Here is a 9612-nt window from a genome sequence, read left to right as displayed (position 1 = left end):
TAGAAATTAAGAAGATTTGATTGAAAGTTATTTTGAAAAAGATGTGGTTAAGAAGATATGAAAAAAAAAAAAATGTGATTGAGAAGATATGATTTGAAACTATTTGAAAAGATATGATTTTAAAACATTTGAAAAGATGTTATTTTAAAAATTGATGACTTGCCTAACAAGAAAAGATATGATTCAAACATTAAAAACCTTTCTCAACAGAAAAGGTAACAATTTGAGATGTTCAATCAAATCATTAATTGTTAGTAAGTATCTTTTAAAAAGGAAAGAAATTGATTTTTGAAAACATTTGATTGAAAAGATTTGATTTTGAAAAATTTGAAAAAAAATTGATTTGAAAACAAAATCTTCTCCCTAGCCCATCCTGCGTTAACCCAGAATGTATATACATTCTGGCGTTTAACGCCCAAAATGCTACCTCTTTGGGCGTTAACGCCCAACCAGGTACCCTGGCTGGCGTTTAAACGCCAGTCTGCCTTCTTCACTGGGCATTTTTGAATGCTCAGCTTTTTCTGTATAATTCCTCTGCAGTATGTTCTAAATCTTCATTCTTTGTATCATTGACTTGAAAAGACACAAATTAAAAATTTTTGGATTTTTAATAATCAAAATGCAACAAGAATCAAATAACAATGCATGCAAGACACCAAACTTAGCAGTTTGTACTACTACTGACACTAATATGAGAATGCATATGAGACACAAAAAAAATACTTCAAGTCAATAGAATTCAAAGATTAGAACACAAAATATATCATGGATTCGAAAAATATACAAAGATGCATTTGACACCAAACTTAATGAGACTCTAGACTCAAACAAGAAATTTTTGGATTTTTATGGTTTTTGTAATTTTTTTTTTTTTGATTTTCGAAAATTTAGTGAAAACATCAAAATTCTTAATGAGAATTCTAGGAATCAGTGCAATGCTAGTCTAAGACTCCGGTCCAGGAATTAGACATGGCTTCACAGCCAGCCAAGCTTTCAAAGAAAGCTTCGTCCAAAACACTAGACATGACCAAGGTCAGCCAAGCCTTAGCAAATCACTGCTCCAACAGCAAGATTGATACGAAATCAACAAGCTCTTGTGGTGATAAGTTGAAACCTCGGTCCAATCAGATTAGACATGGCTTCTCAGCCAGCCAGATTTCAACAAATCATCATGAAACTCTAGAATTCACCTTCAAGAATTTCGAAAAAAAAAATACCTATCTAAGCACAAGATGACCGTCAGTTGTCCAGCCTAAACAATCCCGGGCAATAACACCAAAAATTTGATGTTGTTGCCGGATCTTGCTCTGATGTTACCAAAAGCTTGCTCAAACATGAACAATCCCCGGCAACGGCGCCAAAAACTTGGTCGGCGAAATTGTGAACTATACTTTTTCACAACTCTCATAATCCCTGGTAATGGCTCCAAAAACTTGGTGCGCTTATACCATGGCATTACAACTTCGCACAACTAACCAGCAGTGCACTGGGTCGTCCAAGTAATAAACCTTACGTGAGTAAGGGTCGATCCCACGGAGATTGTTAGTATTGAAGCAAGCTATGTCATCTTGTAAATCTTAGTCAGGCAAACTCAGATATATATGGTGAGAACGAAAATAACATAGAAGATAAAGATATGATACTTATGTATATCATTGGTGTATGAGCTTCAGACAAGTGTATGAAGATGCCTTCCCTTCCGTCTCTGCTTTCCTACAGCCTTCATCCAATCCTTTCTTACTCCTTTCCATGGCAAGCTCGTTGTAGGGTCTCACTGTTGTCAGCAGCTACCTCCATCCTCTCAGTGAAAGCGATTGCATATGTCCTGTCACGGCATAGCGGAATTCATCTGTCGGTTCTCAATCAGGCGCGGAATAGAATCCAGTGATTCTTTTGCGTTATCACTAACGCCCCCGCCCTCAGGGTTTGAAGCACGTCACAGTCATTCAATCATTGAATCCTACTCAGAACACCCACAGACAAGGTTAGACCTTCCGGATTCTCTTGAATGCTGCCATCAGTTCTTGCCTATACCACGAAGACTCTGATCTCACGGAATGGCTGGCTCGTTTGTCAGGCGAGCACTCGGTTGTCAGGCGATCAACCATGCATCGTGCAATCGGAATCCAAGAGATATCACTAAGCCTCAGATGATTGTAGAACAAGAAGGTTGTCAGTCACCTTGTTCATAGGTGAAGAACAAGATATCTTGGTAAAAGAATAAGCGGAATTGAATGGAAGAACAATAGTAATTGCATTAATACTCGAGGTACAGCAGAGCTCCACACCCTAATCTATGGTGTGTAGAAACTCCACCGTTGAAAATACATAAGAACAGGGTCTAGGCATGGCCGAATGGCCAGCCTCCCAAGATCTAAGATAGCATAAAAGTGAAGATAGCTACCAAAGTCTCCTAATACAATAGTAAAGGTCCTATTAATAGTAAACTAGTAACCTAGGTGTACAGAAATGAGTAAATGACATAAAAATCCACTTCCGGCCCACTTGGTGTGTGCTTGGGCTGAGCAATCAAGGAAATTCGTGTAGAGACCTTTTCTGGAGTTAAACGCCAGCTCCCATGCCAGTTTGGGCGTTTAACTCCAACTTTTATTCCTGTTCCGGCGTTTAACGCTGGAATTCCTGAGGCCGGATTGCTTCGCGGGTTTGGGCCATCAAATCTTGGACAAGTATGGACTATTATATTGCTGGAAAGCCCTGGATGTCTACTTTCCAACGCCGTTGAGAGCGCGCCAATTGGGCTTCTGTAGCTCCAAAAATCCACTTCGAGTGCAGGGAGGTCAGAATCCAACAGCATCTGCAGTCCTTTTTGGTCTCTGAATCAGATTTTTGCTCAGGTCCCTCAATTTCAGCCAGAAATACCTGAAATCACAAAAACACACAAACTCATAGTAAAGTCCAGAAAAGTGAATTTTAAATAAAAACTAATAAAAATGTACTAAAATCTAACTAAAAGATATCAAAAACATACTAAAAACAATGCCAAAAAGTATACAAATTATCCGCTCATCAGAGAGGAAGCATGAAGAGCTTCTCTCAAATCAGAGTCAAACAGAGCCCCCACAGTCAAACTCTAAGTTTGGTGTTGGGAGACCACAACCAAACTCTAAGTTTTGGTGTTGAACCCCACATTCAAACTCTAAGTTTGGTGTTGGGAGGTTCCAACATTGCTCTGAGAAAATGTGAGGCTCCATGAGAGCCATCTGTCAAGCTAATGACATTAAAGAAGCGCTTGTTGGGAGGCAACCCAATGTTATATTTTATCTATTTTCTTTTGTTATTTTATGTTTTTGTAGGTTGATGATCATGAGAAGTCACAAAATCAATTGAAAAAGCAAAAACAGAATGAAAAACAGGAAGAAAAACAGCACACCCTGGAGGAAGAACTTACTGGCGTTTAAACGCCAGTAAGGCTAGCAGGTGGGCGTTTAACGCCCAGTCTGGCACCATTCTGGGCGTTTAACGCCAGAACTGGCGTTAAACGCCAGAAAAGGGCAAGAACTAAATGCCAGAAAGGGGCACCAGCCCGGCGTTTAACGCCAGAATTGGCTCAAAACGCAATTTTGCATGCCATTTGGTGCAGGGATGACTTTTCCTTGACACCTCAGGATCTGTGGGCCCCACAGGATCCCCACCTACCCCACTACTCTCTCTCTCTTCTTTCCCATTCACCAATCACCTCAATACCTCTTCCCCTCACACCTATATAAACCCATCTTCACTCCTTCATTTTCATACACCCTAAACACCACTTCCCCCCCTCTTTGGCCGAACACAAAGCCATTCCCTTCTTCCTCATTTCTTCTTCTTCTACCCTCTTCTTTCTTCTTTTGCTCGAGGACGAGCAAACCCTTTAAGTTTGGTGTGGTAAAAGCAATGCTTTTTTGCTTTTCCATAACCATTTATGGCATCCAAGGCCGGAGAACCTCTAGAAAGAGGAAAGGAAGGCAAAAGCTTCCACCTCCGAGTCATGGGAGATGGAGAGATTCATCTCAAGGGTGCATCAAGACCACTTCTATGAAGTTGTGGCCATGAAGAAGGTCAACTTTGATCAAAGGTTGGACCAAGTCCTCATAGACATTTATGAAAGGGGCGTTCAATGAAAGAGAGATTCAAGAAGGAAGCCGGTTCAACTGAGAAGGCATGACCTCAAGCCCATCACTAAGAAAAGGATGGAGCAAACAAGAGATCCCACTCATCATGAAATCCCTGAGATACCTCAAGGGATGCACTTTCCTCCACAAAACTATTGGGAGCAAATCAACACCTCCCTAGGAGAACTGAGTTCCAACATGGGACAACTAAGGGTGGAGCACCAAGAACACTCCATTCTCCTCCATGAAATTAGAGAAGATCAAAGAATCATGAGAGAGGAGCAACAAAGACAAGGAAGAAACATTGAGGATCTCAAGCACTCCATAAGACCTTCAAGAGGAAGAACAAGCCGCCATCACTAAGGTGGACCTGTTCTTTAATCTCCTTGTTCTTTATTCTTCTGTTTTTCGAATTTTTTTATGCTTATGTTTGTCCATGTTTGTGTCTTATGATCATTAGTGTCTTAGTGTCTATGCCTTAGAGTTATGAATGTCCTATGAATCCATCACCTTTCTTAAATGAAAACTGTTTTTATCACAAAAGAACAAGAAGTACAGGATTTCGAATTCATCTTTAAAACTAGCTTAATTAGTTTGATGTGGTGGCAATACTTTTTGTTTTCTGAATGTATGCTGAACAGTGCATATGTCTTTGAATTTGTTGTTCATGAATGTTAAAATTTTTTGCTCTTGAAAGAATGATGAAAAAGGAGACATGTTACTGAGGATCTGAAAAATCATAAAAATGATTCTTGAAGCAAGAAAAAGCGGTGAATACAAAAAAAAAAAAGAAGGAGAAAAATGAAAAAAAAGGGGAGAAAGAAAAAGAAAAGAAAAAGAAAGAAATAAAGTTGTGATCCAAGGCAGAAAGAGTGTGCTTAAGAACCCTGGACACCTCTAATTGGGGACTTTAGCAAAGCTGAGTCACAATCTGAAAAGGTTCACCCAATTATGTGTCTGTGGCATGTATGTATCCGTGGTAATACTGGAAGACAGAGTGCTTTGGGCCACGGCCAAGACTCAATAAGTAGCTGTGTTCAAGAATCATCATACTTAACTAAGAGAATCAATAACACTATCTGGATTCTGAGTTCCTAAATAAGCCAATCATTCTGAATTTCAAAGGATAAAGTGAGATGCCAAAACTGTTCGGAGGCAAAAAGCTACTAGTCCCGCTCATCTAATTTGGAGCTAAGTTTCATTGATAATTTGGAGTCTATGTATATTCTCTTCTTTTTATCTTATTTGATTTTCAGTTGCTTGAGGACAAGCAACATTTAAGTTTGGTGTTGTGATGAGCGGATAATTTATACGCTTTTTGGCATTGTTTTTAGTATGTTTCTAGTAGGATTTAGTTAGTTTTTAGTATATTTTTATTATTTTTAGTTAAATTCACTTTTCTGGACTTTACTATGAGTTTGTGTGTTTTTTTGTGATTTCAGGTATTTTCTGGCTGAAATTGAGGGACCTGAGCAAAAATCTGATTCAGAGACTGAAAAGGACTGCAGATGCTGTTGGATTCTGACCTCCCTGCACTCAAAGTGTTTTCTGGAGTACCCAGATTGCCGCTCTCAACGGGCGTTGGAAATTAGACATCCTGGGCTTTCCAGAATATATGATACTCTATACTTTGCCCAAGATTTATGGCCCAAACCGGCGTTCAAAGTCACCTTCAGAAATTCAACGTTAAACGCCGGAACTGGCACCAAATGGGAGTTAAACGCCCAAACTGGCATAAAAGCTGGCGTTTAACTCCAAGAAGAGTCTCTACACGAAAATGCTTCATTTCTCAGCCCAAGCACACACCAAGTGGGCCCGGAAGTGGATTTTATGTCATTTACTCATCTCTGTACACCCTAGGCTACTAGTTTTCTATAAGTAGGACCTTTTACTATTGTATTAGAGATTCTTTCAATCTTAGGATCTTTTGATCATGTTTGATGATGAACCTCTTTGGGAGGCTGGCCATTCGGCCATGCCTAGACCTTGTTCTTATGTATTTTCAACGGTGGAGTTTCTACACACCATAGATTAAGGTGTGGAGCTCTGCTGTACCTCGAGTATTAACGCAATTACTATTGTTCTTCTATTCAATTCCGCTTGTTCTTTGTCCAAGATATCACTTGTTCTTCAACTTGATGAATGTGATGATCCGTGACACTCATCATCATTCTCACCTATGAACGTGTGACTGACAACCACCTCCGTTCTACCTTAGATTGGGTGGATATCTCTTGGATTCTTTAACCGGAATCTTCGTGGTATAGGCAAGAACTGATGGCGGCATTCAAGAGAATCCGAAGGTCTAACCTTGTCTGTGTCTGTGGTATTCTGAGTAGGATTCAATGATTGAATGACTGTGACGTGCTTCAAACTCCTAGCAGGCGGGGCGTCAGTGACAGACGCAAAAGAATCACTGGATTCTATTCCGGCCTGACCGAGAACCGACAGATGGATAGCCGTGCCGTGACAGGGTGCGTTGAACATTTCCACTGAGAGGATGGGAGGTAGCCACTGACAACGGTGAAACCCTTGCATAAGCTTGCCATGGAAAGGAGTAAGAAGGATTGGATGAAGACAGTAGGAAAGCAGAGAGACGGAAGGGAAGGCATCTTCATACGCTTATCTGAAGTTCCTACCAATGAATTACATAAGTATCTCTATCTTTATCTTTATGTTTTATTCATCATCCATACCCATTTGAGTCTGCCTGACTAAGATTTACAAGGTGACCATAGCTTGCTTCATACCAACAATCTCCGTGGGATCGACCCTTACTCGCGTAAGGTTTATTACTTGGACGACCCAGTGCACTTGCTGGTTAGTTGTGCGAAGTTGTAGTGATCACAATTTCGTGCACCATGAACGTTATTGGGAATCACTTTTCCCATTAACGTTTCTTGGTGCCTTTTGTTCCTACGTTAGAGTTCACGTTAGTGTAGCTAACGTGACTCTTAACGTGGGTGTGTCTCACCTTCGAGAGCGTTAGTGACACTCACCTTTGTCACTAACGTTCCAAATGCCCAAATTCTCTACGTTAGAACTCACGTTAACTAAGTTAACGTGGCTCTTAACGTAGTAGTGATGTCATCTTCCAACGTTAGTGACAAAAGTGAGTGTCACTAACGTTGGCTCTTTGATCTCAACTCCACGTTAACTTTCACGTTAATAGTCTTAACATAAAAGTTAACGTAGGCAATGCTAGTTGGTCCAACGTTAGTGACAAAAGTGAGTGTCACTAACGTTGGCTTTTGTTTTCCTCTTCCACGTTAGAGTTCACATTAACTAAGTTAACGTGACTCTTAACGTGGATCATTGCCAAGTTTTCCAACGTTAGTGGTGTTCACTTTTACCACTAACGTTGGAGAAAAACGTTATTGGTGTTCACGTTTTCTCTTAACGTTGGAGTTCTCTTTTGCTTCTACGTTAACTACCACGTTAACTTAGTTAACGTGGCAAGTAACGTGAGCTATGGATGGCTTCGCAGGCGTTATTGGTGATCACTTTTCTCATTAACGTTGCAAGCTTTTTACCATTCCACGTTAGTGTTCACGTTAACTAGGTTAACATGAATACTAACGTGGTTATTCCTTGCTTCCTTTACCCTGAAATCAAGCAATTAAAGTGCATCAAAGCTCAAGCCAAAGTCATGAGATTATGCATCATCAATTTATCATGCAATTCTAGCAAAATTCTCATGAAATCATGCAAAGTTCACAGTAGTTGCTTGAATCAAGGTGTGAGTGTATTTTCATCCAAAACTTGCCTTATTCACTAAGAAAATGCATGAAACTACCCTAAAACAGTAAAGAAAAGGTCAGTGAAACTGGCCTAGATGCCCTGGCATCACAACACCAAACTTAAAGCTTGCTTGTCCCTAAGCAAGTACTGAAGCATAAGAAGAATGAAATGAAAGAACAAGAAGATAAAATAGAAGTAGAATTCCTGGTTTATGGGGTTTCATGCATAGCAACTTAGGTTCTTCCCCTTTAGGTTTCAAGCCTTTATCAACTCCTTGGTCACTTTCTTGATTGCATCCTTTGAGACTTCTTTCTTATTGATCCTTCCTTCTTTTTCAAAGTTTATTTTTCTTTTTGCTAAGTGCTTTGTAAGAGGGCAACTCTTTATGATAAGCTTTCAGCCAACACTCCCAAACCAGTTGGTTTAAGGTGCTAGGTGTTAAGACACCCCTAAGGACTTACTTCCTCATGTCTCTTTCCCTCACACATACACACCACAGGCACATGGTTTGTTATTTTTCCTTTCTTGAGACCTTGGTGTCCAGCACCTCTTTGGGTTACTAAGTGTTTTGTAGCAAAGGTTACTCTTGATAGTGGACTTTCAGCTGATAATCCCGGATTAGTTAATCCAAGTTACCAAGTGATAAGGCACCCCTAAGAGCTTATTCATCCAAGTATATCCCTTGTACATAAACACCACAGACACATGCCTCAATTTTGAAACCCTTGGTGCCTAGCATTGTTTCTTATTGTGTTTCTTTCTTTTTCACTTTTATTGCTCTTCTCTTTTCTTATTGGGATCTTATTGTTTAGTTAGTCTCAAAGGGTGTGTCTCAAACATAGAACTCAGGATAGATAGTTGCTTTCTTTCCTTATTTGATGAACCAACTTAGCTTACTAATCATCCTACCACAAACATTCAGAATGCACTTCATAAAATAACTCCACTCTTGTTCTTTTCATAACATTTTCTTTTTAATTAACTTAAAGAGACAAGCATACAAGTAAGAAAGATGAAAGTGAACACTCAAGACATTAAGCTAGCACATTTAACCTAAGCAACGAAACTTAATTGCAGAATTGAAAGTCCTAAACTACTCATGAAAGCATGTTCTATTTCATACATGATTTTCCTTATTTAAAGCTTTGAAAAAGGTAAACTAAGAGGGAACTTCACCACCTTTCACTTGTTGGCATGCTCATGTTCTTCTGCTTCCTTGCCCTCTTTAAGTTTACTTTGTCTGCTTGTGCTTCCTCTCATCCGATTCATTCTGGCTATCTTCCAATCCTCTAGTGCCTTCCTTACTGATTCATGACTTTGTTCTACCTTTTCGTGCTCCACTCGTGCTAACTCATCCTTTACATCTTCATATTTTGTTATCCCAGGATGCAAAACAAGTAGTTGTCCGACTAGGTACCCAAGCCTGGCTTGGGTATTCACATGATACCCAGTCTCACTCATGTAGACACCTTCTGAAAATGCTCTGTATTCATCGAAAAGATCTGCTTGTTCTCTCTGTTTCCGATGCATCTCATGGATGTGTGCACCTTGATGTGCTTGGATGTTGGTTAGCCTTTGGATGGCTTCTTGTTGTTGGTCTTGCTTCTGATTCAGGTTTTGGAAGGATTCACTCCATTGTCTCCCTTGTTCCATTTGCTGGTCCATTAATTGTTTTTGCCATTCCCCTTGCTAATTCATCCATCTAGAGAGTGATCCTTCTTGGCGGTCTATTAATTGATTTTGAAACTCCCTTTGTGCC

Source organism: Arachis stenosperma, chromosome 5 (genome assembly GCF_014773155.1).
Source record: "Arachis stenosperma cultivar V10309 chromosome 5, arast.V10309.gnm1.PFL2, whole genome shotgun sequence".
Classification (NCBI taxonomy): Eukaryota; Viridiplantae; Streptophyta; class Magnoliopsida; order Fabales; family Fabaceae; genus Arachis; species Arachis stenosperma.
This window is presented reverse-complemented; position numbering follows the sequence as displayed.